The sequence below is a fragment of the Canis lupus genome, chromosome 14 (assembly GCF_003254725.2).
Source record: "Canis lupus dingo isolate Sandy chromosome 14, ASM325472v2, whole genome shotgun sequence".
Lineage (NCBI taxonomy): Eukaryota > Metazoa > Chordata > Mammalia > Carnivora > Canidae > Canis > Canis lupus.
The window spans coordinates 52,843,652-52,861,088 of NC_064256.1; the positions used below are offsets into that span (position 1 = coordinate 52,843,652).

Below are 17,437 nucleotides of genomic sequence, written 5' to 3' on the forward strand. Positions count from 1 at the left end.
TTTTCAGTTCTTAAATTTTATAGTGGTCTGTATCTTAGGCCTGGAACCTGTTCTCTTCTCTCTGACCACTCACTCCCTAAGAGATCCTATCCATTGATATGCTTCAAATTATATCTGTGTGTTGTGGGCTTCCAACATGTAGCTCCAGACTCAACCCCTCTCTTAACTATTATAACTGAATTCCTTCTTATCATTTCTACTTGGATATCTAATAGGCACCTAATAGGCACCTAAATATATGAGATATTAAAGCAAGCTTATTAATTCTGCCTTTAAATCTCCTCATTTCTTCATCTTCCTTATTTGGGAATCGAGTTTTCTTAGACTCAAATGTGTGATTTCCAAATTTGCGTTGTCTCTTAAGTGTGAAATTAAGTGAAATGAGCCTAGTTGATATAATTTAAACTACAGTGTTATGGTAAATGAAACGAAATACAAGAAATAATAAGATAAAATTCATTCTAATTGTGAATATTTTTCTAAAATCAACCTATAGTCCAGTTGTTATTTCTTGTCAGTTAGTAAAATAGACACAAAATCCAGAACTAAAAATATTGTTATAAGTTCTGTTTACTTTCTATAATCTTCAAAGACATTTGAACTTCTTAGTAACCTAGATGCTATTATCACAATTCACATTAAGTGTATAGCTGAGGTCTTTTCCAGCTGAAGAGAATTATAGAAAGTAATATTATAGGAAATAGTGCATAATAGATTTTGGAGTTCATGAAGGCAATATTGTCACAGAAAAACTGCATAATTGCAGTGTTCTCCTGGGGTGAAATTTAATGCCTCCCATAAATTGTCTTTCTGTTTATTTATGGCAAAGTCTGTTGCCAAGGTAACAACTATACAGAACCATCATGTCTATATGGTATGACCAAATCTTCCGCTTATAGTAGTGTCTTTTCTATCCAGCCCAATAGCAAATAATCAATGGTCTCATACACAAAGTTTCTGTTTCCATTGATTGCTCAGCAACTGACTTTTACTAGCGTGACTTTATTTCCTAGAACATTGGATTCAGTTCAATTCAAATACTCAGCTTGAATAAATGATGATTCTTAGTAAGAAAATTCTAAATATTATTGTGGTACAGAGACCTCAAAAATGAATCCCTGAATAATGAACTCTTAAATGTGTATTCAATAAAAATGATCATAAAAACTCTATCTATATCCCAAAATTGCTTTCACTGGGTTTAGTTCTTTAAGAAAGAGTTCCTTTTGTCTCACAAGTTGAATACTTGGTTTAATTACACTTTATTTTCACCATTTTCTACTCTACTCAACTTTGAAAGGTTAATAGATGCCAAGGGCAATTCTCCCTTCTCAAAGTTGAAAATCTTGACAGTGACCATTCAAGAGAGTCTTCATAGAATTCTTTGGCACTATACTGACATATGAATACAAAGTTTTACTCCATTGTGGACGAACCAATCAATTAGAAGATAGAAAGAAAAATAAAAAAGTTTACTAATCAGTGATCACTGACATGAGATACCTGGACTTGCTTTCATTTCCATTATTTTCTATTCCTTGAGACATATGTTCATTGAAAGCTTTGTGCCATACCAAAAGAGTTAAGAAAATACTTACAATTTTTTATGATATACTCAAATATATGCTTATTTATAGTGCCTTAAACAAGACACGTTGAAAGTTAAATTTATTTTTTTAAGACATCATTATATAGACTGTTGTTGCTTAGTGTAGTTAAGATCACTAAGCTCTAAGGTAGTCTTTGCTAACTTATTGCACAAATGAATCAATAAACAAGTATAGATATGGAGAATTGGGAAGTAATGTAGATGTCTGAATCACTGATGTAAATATATGCAGCTTTATTATTAGGTGTCTGAATGATCACCAGGCACAGAGCTGCCCATGAGTTGGCAGGTAGATTGCACTAACATCTGTAAATAGACAATTCTAATCATGTGTGATTTAGTGGCTTCCCAATCACTCATGTTATTTCAAATAGTTACGAGTATAAAATAAATTTAAAGATAAAAAATTACCAGAATATGGTGTAATATCACCTCTGACTTCTATTGATTACAAAGTCATAGACACCAGTAATACTACTCTGTGCTGTTACTACCTACCTTCATAACTGAAGGAAATGCTAAATTTCAGTAGAGGTTTTATGAAAATAAAAATTTCAGCCTTTTTCCATACTAGAACATATACCTTTCTCAATTCTCAGTTTAAGAACCTCTGATATGGGACACCTGGGTGGCTCAGGAGTTGAGCATCTGCCTTTGGTTCAGAACATGATCCCAGAGTCCCGGGACCAAGTCCCACATCAGGCTCCCTGCATGGAGCCTGCTTCCCCCTCTACTTATGTCTCTGCCTCTCTCTCTCTTTTTCATTAATAAATAAATAACATCCTTAAAAAAAAGAACCACTGATTTATGATGTTTGACAAATCAACTGAAAGATACCTAAGCAGGGCAAGTGTATGTTTCAGAAGGAGTACAGTCACCAGTGTTTATTAGGAGGCTGCTGAATGAATAATCCTGTTTAGGTACTATAGTGGACACAACACAGGGGTAGGAAACAATGCCTTTGCCCTTGAAGAGTTTATAATTAAATAGAGATGTAGCATATGCTGACATTACTTAACATTCCTAAATGCTTTAGGTCCATTTTAGATTTGAACAGGGAGTATTTACGAAGGGTATGCAAAGTCTAAGCCTACATAGAAAAGATGATCAGTTGCTACTGTCCTGTAAGTAGTAGAATTTTTTGTTAATTCCGTGGCATGAGTGTAGACATTTTTCATATCTACAAGTGATACAGCTACCCCTAGAGATATACCAATACTTACTTAGGTCTACAACTGAGGTCCAAAGTCCAAAGAATATTTTTGAAACATAGATTTTGATAACTCTGGGATAATTGATATTATTTCTAAGAAATGATAGCTAGAAATGTCATTCATATTTGAAGACTTAAACAGGTTTACTTCCTATGTATTTGATTATAACTAGAATATATTTTATTCATATTTTTATGTTTCTTCTAAATAGGTTGCTTTTTGGTTAATCTAGATCTAAGAAAGCCCTTGGCTATGTGCAATGCTGGCTCAAGTCTTTACTACCCATTGAGTTTGGCATTTTGAGTTATCTAACTTGGATTTATATTAGCAAAGCTGTTTCATTTTCACCCAACACCAGCAACACAATAACAACAGTCCCTACCACCTACCCCCACAAAAAAAAACTATTACCATGAACAAGTTTAACACATTTTCCAGAGATGTCTAATTTACAATCAGGTTGTAGCTCAGCCAAAGCTTTGGGGAATGTGGCTCAATGATATAGTGTGACAAAAATGGATGAGAAACAGCTGCAGAACAGTGAGATCCTGTAATAAAGTAAAGTAATTTATTATTGGTTCTGAATTCAGAATCATCAGCAAACATTCATCAGGCATCTACCTTGTGCCTGCCATTATAGGTTTGAACACCAAACTTCTAAGGCCAGACCTGCACAGTGATGCTAGCCTGTGACCTCTAAGGGGCAGTTCAGGAAGAAAGATTCATAAGACCATTTAGAGGCAGAGCATTGCTAGAGAAATGTTAAACCAGAAAGAAGAAATTAAAGCAGTCAGTTCCACAAATAAGCACGGAACTACAACAAATGGGAGGTCAGAGAGACAAGCCCCGTTGATGTAGAGAGAAGCTGAGAAGGCAAAGCTGCAGACACCAGATTATGGTTTCTTTATTCATTACTTGTACAATTTATGTGTATTTGCCAGGGCCTAGACTTTTAACTGGGCCCAAAATGAATGACTGTTTCTGGAAGCCTGTGGGCCTGTGACCTTGCCGGTATTGATTTGCATGTGATGTTCTGCTTGGTGCTTTTGTTTCTGTGATGTTAGGAAGAGATTTGTTTTGATGCAAGAACACCAGCCAATAAGAGCAAGAGAGAAGATAAAAGGCATTGCCACGGTCTCATTTTTGAGTTGGTTTTGGTGGCATGGTATGGAGATGAGTTAACAGCATAAACATGAGCAGTGTTCCTAAATGACTTCATTTGACTATGGGAACAAGCATTAGTAATTCTAAGTTTTATGACAAGTACCTGAGGAGAGAGCCATCTGTTCCTTCCCTTCCCTGTATTACACATTGTGCTGTAGGGAAGCTTTGTCACAATGAATATAGTGTCCAGAGAAGAAGCGAGAATAGTGCTTCTATTGAGTGTATAGAAAACTACTACAGAAGTGAGACATAACTGAAAGTTGTTAGCCAACACTACTGTCAAGGTGGCTGAAGGAGAAAAACACCAAAAATAATGTCCCTGTTCACATCAACATATGTTTAGGTCTTAAAAATATAGGAGCTTATAAATAAAACGAATAGCTATTTATATATGTTGTGGTTTATACAATACTGCCTTCATATTCCTCTAATATGATATAAGACATTAAAAGGAGGCTTATTTTCTATTGTACTGTGTTATAGACTACCCTTCAGCTTTGGCATCCTCATATGGAACAGAGGGGGTAAGATATAGGACCTGATGGCCTAGGCCACAAACAGAGAAATACTGTGTTTGCTGGAGTAAACTGAGAGACTATGGCATTCTGAAGGCCAGTTTGATAAGTGATAGCTTCTGGCAGCAGCATAGCTGCTACAAGGTAAGTAGCACACCTTCTCCGGACTCTTGAGATATACCATGGTAAAGGACGGAGTGGGGAAGTGATACTTGTAGGGAGCTGGAGAGCCTGTTGCTGTGCTGGTCAAGCCTACCAAGCTAGATAGCAAAATTCGAGATTTATGTCTATGATATCCTTGGTAGGAACTGATGACACTTGAATCACGCATATGATATATCTGAATGGAAGTTAAAATACCATCAAAATTGCATAGTTCAGGATTGTAGCTTGTTGATGGCACAATTTGAATCAAGGATAAAAGTTAAAATGCCTAAAACTAATGGACTGCTTTTCCTTTAGGCAATTTTCCATGAAGCTTAATTGCAGATCATCTAAACTGGCAATTCAGGTCACATGCATTTGATTTGGTGAATAGTTGGTTTATTGAAGTTTGGATTGAAACCTTATGAAAATAAGATATCCTAGTCAAGATACATGTCTGAGTAGAGGGCCATCTCACATATGGTACAAGATACGACAAGGCTGTGTCTATGAGTAGGGCCAGTATTTCTTCAAAATGGAATTCGAAAGCTACTCAAATCCTGGACTATGGAGCAATCAAGACCTCAAAATTTGAAAAGTATTACACGAACGTTTTAGCCTTGAAATCTCAGAAGCATTTCAAATACCCAATGCAGTCATTAAAAATTGTAAATATATTGCCCATGGTTGCCAAATTTTAAGTAATGGTAAGTTCAAGAAAAACAGGTTTCAAAATATATCTCCAGGTATTTAATTGATTTTACTTACTCCTCTGTAAATATATACTAATTGTTAGAAGATAGCTGCCAAAATGGTCATTTGAGTTTAAAAATTATTCTTTCTGACAATAATTAGCTAGAAGAATAGTCTTTATTGAAACCACTTCTAAATTTGGCAGTAAAATCATGTCATCAGCATGCCTTTTTTTTAAGGAAGAGATGACAGAAAATGACAATTTTCCACCCAATCAGGAGCATCCAACCCAAGCATGATAGGGCTAGGCATATTATAACACAATAATAAAATCTGATTTCATGATTTCCCATGAACTTCCACTGAAATTAATTTAATCAAAGCTTTCCAATAAAATTGATATATCTGTTGGGTGATAAATGGTTCAAAGGACATGACTAATTTTTCAGTCACTTTCAATAGGGTTTCATCCAACTCACCAAACGATTCTCATTTACATGATCAAGAAACACAGAAACTATTTTTTTAAGATTTTATTTATTTATTCATGAGAGAGAGAGAGAGAGAGAGAGAGGCAGAGACACAGGCAGAGGGAGAAGCAGACTCCAGAAGCAGGGAGCATGATGTGGGACTTGATCCCTGGACTCCAGGATCACGTCTGGGCTGAAGGCAGGCGCCAAACCGCTGAGTCACCCAGGGATCCCCAGAAACATTTTTTTAAAAGTCAAACTTTTAAAAAAAATCAAGACATGTAAATACATATAAACACAGATCTCAAGCCCTTCTAGTGATCAAAATATATAGGCAGAGTTTATACAATTTATAAGGGACACACACAAGATTTAGAGGGACATGTTACTTTCATAGGTCATAAGCAGCTATTTGGGTGAGCTTGACAGACATCAGTGTGGCCATTTTTTTATGTCAAGACTTATTTCTTAAATTTTAACTGAAAAATATATTTAAAATTCAAACATGATTTAAAAATGAATAATAAAGAGTCATTAATATTAAAACTTATTAGAAAAGCTGTTTTTTTCAGAACCCTTTCTCTTTTGGATACTATCCAGATGTGTTCCAGATGAGGTATCTTAGTAATTAGAGGGACAGTCTGGTGAATTTACTAAATTTGAAAGAATCCAAACACTGGCATTTTCATGTGGCTTGGCCTAAGCTGAAATGGAGCAGCTGTTTGAGAAGTTTGAACTGAATCTAGCAAGCTGGCATCATCTCATCTAAACAGTGACATATTCAAGCCAGTTCTTGAAACCAGTAGCCTGAATGATTTCTAGATTGAGTCATTTCTTTACACCAAGAATGGTGGCTATCACTCCATTTTCCTTATCATCTGAAAGTGTATTAAGAAGCTTAATAATACCATTTGGTTTCTTAGGGAAGTTATATGAGGGTGCTAGGTTGAGGGTCTTTCACAAGGCAGACATTTCTGTTCAGTCTCACTTCCTGAGTTATAGCATTAATATAAGCTTGGTCTGATATCCCACTACTATATATGCTATATTTTACAGGTTTTAGCATATAAAGCTATTTATATGAGCATTAAATGTTGAGAAATGATATGACTTAATATTATTTCAAGGGACTAAGCATGCTACATTCCAGGAGAGAAAAAAAAATTGCTCTGATAAGGATTAACCCCTAAGTTTCCTGACCTGTGTGCTGTTGAAAAAAAAAATTAATCTTGAGAACTAATTGCATGAAATTGAGGTTTTTATAGGTCACCATAGTAAAATATTGAATATTATGTATATAATCTATATTTTTCTTAGAGAAATTAAACATTTTCAGGAAGATTTTTTTTCAAAATAATCCAAAACAATGTTTTTTGACCAAACAAGGTTTTTGACTAATATGATAATGAGTCCCTTGATTTTTCTTTCTTTTTCTTAAACTTTTTTTAGTTTTTATTTAAATTCCAGTTAGTTAATATACAGTGTAATATTAGTGTCAGGTGTATAATATAGTTATTCAACACTTCCATGCTTTTTCTCTGATATACTCCTTGATTAGAACTCAAGAAATAGGAATCTTAGAAATTCCAATGGACACAGACTAAAAACAAAACAAACAACAACAAAACCTGTAATCCCTAATCAAAATACCAGGAAAGAGAAAAACTATCAAAATGAAAAACTTGTATTAATAACCATTCTACTCAGGCAAAATGCCACGGAAAAGGCCATGTCTTGACTCCCATCCATTCTAGTGAGGACATGTGGAGACCCAAACTTTTTGCTAGCGTAGTGAACATAAAATTACGAGAGTGGGGCTTCTAACCTCACCAGGTGTTCTAAAACCACACCACGAGGGTCATTGGAGACCATGTCAGGAATCGGGACTTCCACCCACAGCCAGCATTCTTGCTCCATCCACATCCAGCACTCTTGCTCCATCCTATCCACTCCTCACTGGGGTTGTGTCAGAAGAAGCCTGGTGGAGATTCAGGACTTTCACTACCACTTAGCACTAATGAGAACACCCTTCACCCCTGTGATTTCAGCAGAGGCCATATGTTCTATACATCACTAAGTGAGTAATCAGAAAGTCAGAATGATTATATGGCTAAAAGATTAGACTATTATCTGTATAGGCGAGATATATTCACATTATGACAAGTCTACATTATTTTTTAAAAAGTATTCAAACTTAAGTTTTAGGGATGAGAGAGAGGTCTGAAAGAAATATCAGAATTAAGTCAATTTGTTCTTTTACTAAAAGAAAAGAAGAGTCACAGAATTTTTATTGGCTGTCTAATGCAATTTCTTTCAATCCATCAAAAATATGTGACTATATTATAACTTCCCTTTAGTGAGTATAATAATCTCAGCATTGCCATAAAATATGTCATTACATCTTACAAAACATTGAAACTTGTGGTAATTTTCCCTTATGTCATACTCATTTTTCTTAATGTGCTGTGAAGTCCAGGAAAGCTTTCCAAAGTTAAAAAGCACTGGAGAATATCATATGGCTATAAGTACTTCTAATATTGCTAGTATGCTGCATGGAGGATCTATTTTCAAAAATTAAATATTCCCTTAGCAGCTTCAATTGAATCATTGGCTGAGTTAACCACTATGATCAGTGAAATATGTTGCTTCTATGAGTAATGTTGAGATTGGATAGGATTAATTAGTTGGATGGCTATGGATAGGGACAGTACAAGTTTTACAAAGCTTGAGTAAAATGTTATACTCCACACAATGATGATGAGAATGATGAGCAGCACAGGGGAAAGAGAGCTTTAACCAATAATGCTATTGGCTGCTCAGTTAGAATTCTATGAAAGGGAATAATCCCTACTCTGGCCAGCCTATGAAGGGGAGAAACAGCAAAAGAGATAGTAAATCGATACCATTCTGCAAAAAGCCAGAGCATTAGAATGGGGATTGCAGAAAGAGACTCTGAAGGATGTAGGATTTATAAGGATTAGAGAATCAACAGAGGCTAAAGGACAACCCCCAGCTAAGAAATACTTGGAAACGGGCGTAAAGTGGACAGACAGATTGATGGAATCTTGGTGGTGGGAACTGATGAGCCGTATGTGTCAATAACTATTCCTTAGGCTAATCTATCCTTGCCTTTTCTGATAGTTACTATTGTTACTTATTCTGCAGTTTCCTTGGAAATTTCTCACTTTCCATTTGGTGACAGAGCAGGTTGTTACTATTTTGTTTGTTTGTTTGTTAAAGATGTTATTTATTTATTTGAGAGAGAGAGAGAGAGAGAGAGAGAGAGAGAGAGAGAGAGAGAAAGCACAAAGGGGAGAATTACTCCATAAAGAATTACTTGAGGGTGGGACAGCCCAGGTGGCTCAGCAGTTTAGCGCCGCCTTCAGCCCAGGGCCTGATCCTGGAGACCTGGGATGGAGTCCCACGTCCCTGCATGGAGCCTGCTTCTCCCTCTGCCTGCCTCTCTCTCTCTCTCTTTCTCTCCCTCTCAATAAATAAATAAAAATCTTAAAAAAAATTACTTGAGGGTTTCAAGACTGCCTCACTGTGGTCTCTAGTCATTTATAGGAAAACTCAGAAATTTGTTCTGCTAGTTATTCAAAATGCAGATGCTTTCTAGTAGCCTCCAGAACTAAAAACCAAAGCAAAACTCATACTTTGGCTTTGTTAAAATTATTTGCTTCACAAATACATAAGGCCTCAATAGACAAATTGCAATATTGCTTATTTAAGATAAAAATATTCAGGACACATGTTGTCAGCTATAGGCAACAGAGTATTACAATACAAAGTATTACAATATGGGAATAAACCCATTTTGCAGATAAAAATAGGTGCTACTACTACTACTACTACTACACACGCACACACACACACATACAAAACAAAACAAACCCAAAAACTTAGTTAATTTGGGGGACTAGTACAACATTATAGACAAGATTCCAGCTTTTACAGAGTTGACCGAATGATAGAGCAATTATATGAAAATTCTTTCTAGAATATGGTTCGGTCCCTAGGATCTACAGAGGCTTTTGAACAACTGAAAATGGCTACAGCCTCTCTTCCAGCTCTGAGAATTTCAAAATTTGAAAAACCCAACCTGAATTACTTGATATTCCTGTTTAGATTCCATATTTGATGGTGTTTAGTGATGTATCATGTACTTGGGATAAAATGACCACCTTAATACCTCCTATGCTGAAGTGATTTATTGTAAAACACTGGAGGCTTATTTTGTCTATAATTGAGTCTGCACAAATAAATGAGTTAACAGCAATTACTAGATGAGAGATTCTTGGCTAGACTGAAATACATGATATATATTTATTACAAATAAATATATGTTTGGAATGTCATGCACAATTTTAAAAGTAGAGTTTTAATTTCAATGAGAACTAAAAATAACTAGTGAAGAATTGATAGTTGATTTGTTAGAAATTTTAAAACTGCCTGCTCAGATATTAGTGGTTTATTTTGCTGACAGAGCTATAAAAGCTGCTGTTAAAAAAATGGCAGACTGAATTTCAAAGCTCTACTCTTAACATAAGAAGAAAGCCTTGTTTGTTTTCAAAAACATGCTTCACAAAATGAAGGAGACAAGTTGATTATAAGAAGGACTAGAAGAAATGTAGTTGGACCATGGGAATTACCTAATGAAGTAATTTCTATCCATAGTCCTGATTTGCTTGGTTAATGTTGTTGTGGTATCAGCAAAATCATTTGAATAAAAGAGGAATCTTAAAGGCACAAGGCTCTTACTATGCCTACTTAAAAGATGAAATGATTCAAAATGTATTTAAAAGATGTACTTTTTGTCAGAAGAATTCTTTATAGACCACTCTCAAGATCAATGCAGGAATCCCCAGCCAACTCTTCCAGGAACCTGGTGGCAGTTGGCTTTTATAGAATTCATCCCTGTGGAAAGTAAGAGATCTTCTCTACTGGTGTATATTATACTTGGCTGGCCTGAAGTCTTTACCTCCTAAAAAAATGATTCTAAGGCCATTCTTTCATTATGTGAAATTCTCATTTTTGGGATACTAGAGCACATTGACTAGGATTAAAAAAGTTATTTTATTTCTACGGTTGTCCAGGAATTATGTAAGTATTTGTAGATTCCTATAAACCTCAGGCCTCTGAAAAAGTAGAGTGAATGAGTCAAACTGTAAAAAAAAACCTCCTTGGCTAAGATTTAGCAATCTATTGGGTTAAGATGGGGCTTTACCACTAGCTGTCCTAAAAAATGAAATGACACCTGCATACAAGCATAATATATCTTCCATTAAATTTATGTTTGTCAGGTCTGTGAATTTGGGTCTGAGACCATGTCTTGTGCCTAATTTAACAGAATCTTCCTATAATCATGTTCAATATATAGCAGGATTTTTTTCTATTTCCTAGAAACGCTGAGACTTAAAGTCAAAAGGAACTGGGAGTACCTGCCAAAGGAAGTCAGCTACTCTGATTGACTAAGGGGGTAAAGGTGTTCTTACATGAATATGTTCCAAAGGAAAGGACTGTCACCACATTGACAGGGACCCTTCCAAATGTGTATCTCTCATTAGGATTTCCTATCAAATATTATGGTTCATTAATAGTTTCTTCATGTTTTGATGTAATTTAAAAACACATGTCGTTTCTATTATAATCAGTATTGCCCAGGAACACAGTTGACAAAGATACTCCTTTTTTTTTTTTTTTTTTTTTTTTTTTTGGTCACTAGAGGTAACAAAGCTAGAGAGTAAACCAAAGGTCAATTTTTCACACAGCAACCAGAAAGATTTTAGTCCTTTTCCACTCTGACTATGGCAATTTAGGTTTGAAATCATCTAGTTTGTCTTGGTTTCCTCAAACCAAAGATTTGAGGGTAAAAAAAGTAGTCATTTAATACCATCACAATATAAACCACTTAAAATAGAACTGGCATTTGAAAATTATTTGGCCACCATGGCTGTCATATAATTTTTAGTGGATACCTGTATACCACTGTGTTGCTCAAATCCTCACTTCTCCATACCTCCATTTCTCCATTTCTCATGCCATTCCCCATCTTCTCTTCTGCAAAGTTTTTTTTTTAATTTCTTAAAGAGAGATGTATAGTCATATCATTATTATTTCCAAACTGAACTATGTTGTCAGTTGAGGGTGGGGAATCATCTTTCAAAAATTCAAAATGCTTTACTAAATAAAAGAATTTCCTGTTAAGAAGAATGAATGCTTCTACTTAGAAGGCAGGAAGAAGTTTAATTTCTAAGCCTACTCTTCCTCCCTTCCTCTCCCCCCTCCATTTCTAAATTTTTTACCTTACTTTGTCACTACCCAGGTTCCAATTTTCTAGTTTCTTTTTCTAGTTTTAAAATCACTTTTTTCTTAGAACATTCACCTTGGACTGAGTTTTTTCTTAGAGTGATTGGCGTTGATTTCTTACTGTCCTATTTTGGTAAGGCTTTGGTGTATCCAGTTAATTTCTTAAAAAGCTGTGTTCCCTGTTTCAGTACTTATAGCTTATGAAATACCAATGAGTGTCTTTTCTAGAGACTATCTGGCTCATGAAACATATGATGAGATGGACTCTGGACAATTAAGTGAACTTGGGTAGAGTTATCCCAATAGTTATATAAGCTTACTTCATAGCATAAGAATATTTAAGTAAAACCTAAATTTTCCAGATTGCAACCTATCTAGTACAATCATGGTTGTCATGGATATTATAAGGGACATTCTAGCATTCATTAGAGAAAGGGAAAGACTCTGTTAAAAACACAAGTTCTAGAGCTTTCCTGTCCTAAATTTAGTGACCTACAACCAATTTTTCATTTTACCAAATAATTGTGTGTATAAATTTTCATTATAATTTTATAAAATGGAAGATTTTTTTTAAAGATTTTGTTTATTTATTCATGAGAGATACAGAGAGAGAGAGAAGCAGAGACACAGGCAGAGGCAGATGCAGGCTCCCTGCAGGGAGCCTGACGTGGGACTCGATCCCGGGTCTCCAGGATCATGTTCTGGGCCAAAGGCAGGTGCTAAACCGCTGAGCTGCCCAGGGATCCCTGGAAGATGTTTTAATATAAAAGCAAGAAAGCATGGAATAAAAAGATGAGCAAACTTAATTTTATGAAATGTTTACCACCTTGTTCTAATTTTTCTCATTTTCCCCATGGCCCCAACAAAGTTTATCATGGAGGGGCAGCCTGGGTGGTTCAGCGGTTTAGCACTGCCTTTAGCCCAGGGTGTGATCCTGGAGACCTGGGATCGAGTCCCACATGAGGCTCCCTACATGGAGCCTGCTTCTCTCTCTGCCTGTGTCTCTGCTTCTCTCTGTGTGTGTCTCTCTCATGCATAAATAAATACAATCTTTTTTTAAAAAAGTTTATCATGGAGAAGTCATTGTCGACAGCATTTGGAATTATAAGCAAATGACTTTTAAGTCCTCATTGTCCTATCCTTGTGATATTATGACCCTGTAACTATCAATACAGCAACAAGATGGAAGAGAAGGCAAGGATGCTTAGGACTTAAAGTTGCCATGAATGGTTGTGCTGATAGCACAAATCAATAGAGATAGAAGTGTCTTTTGTTGTTGCACTTGTTAGAAAATGAAAGATAATAGGTAATCCAGCAAGATCTCTTTTTTTTCCAAATAGAAATTAACAAGATGATTCTAAAATTTCTATAAAAATATAATGAACACGGGAAGCCAAATAATCTTGAAAAAGAAGAACAAATTGAAGGAACTAACTAACCTGACAAATAATAAAAATAAAGTAGTCAAGACAGTGTAGTGTTCACACAAGGATAGATTTCAGAAATGGACTCATAAAGGGGATCCCTGGTGGCTCAGTGGTTTGGCACCTGCCTTTGCCCCAGGGTGTGATCCTGGAGACCTGGAATCGAGTCCCATATCAGGCTCCTTGCATGGATCCTGCTTCTCCATCTGCCTGCATCCCTGCCTCTCTCTCTCTCTCTCTCTCTCTGTGTGTGTGTCTAATGAATAAATAAATAAAATCTTTAAAAAAAATAAATGGACTCATACACAGTCAACTGATTTTAGACAAAGATCCATAGCAATTCAATGGAAAAAATGGTGTTGAGAAAATTGAACAGTAACACATACAGAAGAATGAAACTGGACCACTTTCTTATACCATACACAAAAATAAATTTAAAGTCGATTAAATGCCAAAACATAAGACAGGAAACTGTTAAAATCCTGGAGGAGAACACAGGCAGCAACCTCTTTGACCTTGGCCGTAGCGACTTCTTACTAGACAAGTCACCACAGGCAAGGGAAACAAAAGCAAAAATGAAGTAGTGGGACTTCATCAAGATAAAAAGCTTCTGCACAGCAAAAGAAACAATCAATAAAACTAAAAGGCAGCTTGCAGAATGGAGAAGATATTTGCAAATGACATATCTGATAAAGGGTTAGTATCCTAAATCTATTAAGAACTTATAAAACTCAATACCTAAAAAACAAATAACCCAGTTTAGAAATGGGCAGAAAACATGAGTAGACAACTTTTCCAAAAAAGACGTCCAGATGGCTAATAGACACATGAAAAGATGCTCAATATAACTCATCATCAGCGAAATACAAATCAAAACCATGATGAGATGCCATCTCACACCTGCCAGGATGGCTAAAATTAACAACATAAGAAACAACACGTGTTGGTGAGGATGTGGAAAAAGGGGAACCCTCTTGCACTCTTGGTGGGAATGCAAACTAGTGCAGCACTCTGGAGAACAGTTTGGAGGTTCCTCAAAATGTTGAAAATAGAACTGCCCTACGATCCAGCAATTGCACTACTAGATATTTACCCAAAGGATACAAAAATACATATTTGAAATGATACATGCACCTTGATGCTTATAGCAAGCATTATCAACAATAGCCAAATTATGAAGAGAGCCCAAATGTCCATTGACTGATAATGGCTAAAGAAGATGTTATATATATAAATACTTATATATTTATATGTATAAATAATATTGATATTATATACATAATAAATAGTGAACGTATAGGAAGGGAAAGAGAAAAAAAGGAGAGAGTGAAACAAGCCACATGAGACCCTTAATGATAGAGAACAAACTGAGGGTTGATAGAGAGAGGTAGGTGGGGGATGGGCTACAGAGATATTAAGTAGGGCACTTGTTATGATGAGTACTGAGTGTTGTGTGTAAATGATAAATCACCAAGTTCTGTTCGAGACTGTACCTAAAATTTAAATTAAAAAAAAAAAAAAACAACCTTGGAGTACTTGGGTGGCTCAGTTGGTTAAGCATCTGACAGCTTGTCCTTCTCCCTCTTCTTCAGTCTCTGGCCCCACTGTGCTCTCTCTGTCAAGTAAATAAATAAAATATTTTTTAAAAACACATAAGATACCACTGTTGAACCACTAGAATGATTAAAATTTTTTAAAAAGAATGAAAATATCAAGTATTGGCAAGGTTGTAGAGCAATTGGAACTCTGAAACATTCTGATGAAAGTATAAAATGGGGGGATCCCTGGGTGGCTCAGCGGTTTAGCACCTGCCTTTGGCCCAGGGCGCGATCCTGGAGTCTCGGGATCAAGTCCCATGTCAGGCTCCCGGCATGGAGACTGCTTCTCCCTCCTCCTGTGTCTCTGCCTCTCTCTCTCTCTCTGACTCTCTCTCTCTGTCTATCATAAATAAATAAAATAAATCTTAAAAAAAAGAAAATATAAAATGGTAAAACCACTAAGTTACAAATAAGAAAATGTGGAAGAATAGATCATATGCAATGGAGATAATCAGTTGAAACACATGCCTAGAGAGAAAAAGATAAATAAATAGATAGTAGATATTATGTAGGTGTGAATGAATATTTGAGTATGTATATTTGTGTCTGTGTTTCCTAAGAAGATCTAGAAGCATTAGTTATACACTTAAAAAAAACAATTAAAAGGACCACACTAAATGCCCAGACCTTGGTTTCTAGGTATTATTCCTCACTGAAAGGAATCTGAACCCTTGGCAGAAATAACTGATTCCAGGATTAGGAATAAGGAAATTTCAGAATGAGCCTAAAAACTCTTATTGTGCTAGGAAATAACTCAAAGAATGATGAGGGTATGTCAAAAGAATACGGGACACACTTTGAAGAGGGTTTTTTGGCTTCCCAAATCCGGAACATTTGTGCATTAAAATAAATAATGAGGGTAATGGATTAATGAATGAATTAGAAATCCTTAAATACATACAGATTTGAATAAACAAGTAGTAAAAACTCCTACATATATTAGAAAGCATACGATAGAATGAAAAAGGAATGATCAAGCTAGAAAATCAATATTAAGATATTAATAGTAGAGGAACCCTTGTTGAAGAACATTACATCATGTCAAAATATCTTCCATAAATAAATGATTAATTATAAAACAGAAAAATAGTAACTTTACAGTATGTACACCTAGTAGACACTATCTGATTAAAGTTCAAATCAACAATTTTGAAGCAAATCATGTGACTCCTGATAAATTGCACTGGGAAGAACACAAAACCAAATATGTGATATTCCTGCCAAAAATTTACCATCCACATCTAATTATGAGGAAATCTTCTTATTTTGTTGTAAACTTAAAGCTCCTCTAAAAAGTAGTCTTTTATTAAAAATAATTGTTTTAAAAGCTAAAAAAAAAAGAATAAGGCAATGGTGAATGTTCATCAGTGGCAAGGAAAATTGTTTTCCAGCTTTCTAGTGCTGTTCTGTGGTAGAAAAAGTACTAATTTACTCCCAAATCATATTAGCAGCCACATTGTGTATGCATCAGGCCACATACTTCCGAAAAGCTGTTTCTGAGATATTTCCAGCAGTTGCCTGGGAGCCCATTATGCTGCCTTAGATCTGAAGTGACAGCTGATGGGTAGATGATTTCTATTCCTCTAATATGTGAGGAAGTGTATTTCCTACAGTAAAAAACAACATGTTATTCGCTGGTATAAAACACCTTGCTTTCAAAAATAACAAAACAGCATCTCTATTAGTAACTGGTTAGCAACTTGTAAGACTTTATTTTTAAAAAATGCTCCTTTCTCTATTTTTATTCTTAGATTATCATGAAATACATTTTTATAATGACATTTAATATCCTTGACCTCAGCTCAGAAATCCAGGAATGCATGTTCACATATTAATTTAATTTTCATATTTGGGAAAAATTAGTATAGTCTTCAGTTTATTAAAGCATATTTATGAGTAGTTCTGTTTTTAGTAACTAGTTCTACTGGAAAATATAATACATAGTATTAATCAATTATAATCACCATCCATTAACATTATTGAGTATTTTAAATCTTAAGTATTTAAATATCAGTTAATTTTCAAATTTTTAAGTTATAGCAGCAATAAAAAGAATTTCTTTAATAAAGTTTGGGTTAAGACAAAAACACTTTTTACACAAATTACATCCCTATGATACAGCACTTTCTTTTTGTTTAAACCATTAGCCAGCCTTATTAAAAAGAAGAGAGAGAAGACTCAAATTAATAAAATCATGAATGAGAAAGGAGAGATCACTACCAACACCAAGGAAATAATTCAAAATCAGTGTATGTGTGTTTTGTTTATACATACCTATGCATACGCAAAAACATATA

General features: G+C 35.2%; 1 long non-coding RNA gene across 1 annotated transcript in view; it reads left to right on the top strand.

Annotated features, from left to right (window-relative positions):
* The first annotated feature begins 4,475 nt into the window (after positions 1–4,475).
* The window catches only part of LOC112670766 (uncharacterized), a 134,984-nt gene continuing 122,022 nt past the window's right edge, over positions 4,476–17,437 (top strand). The window contains exons 1-2 of the long non-coding RNA XR_003143194.3: positions 4,476–4,646; positions 11,213–11,288. This is a non-coding gene — a long non-coding RNA (uncharacterized LOC112670766). The remainder of the gene's footprint in view (positions 4,647–11,212; positions 11,289–17,437) is intronic.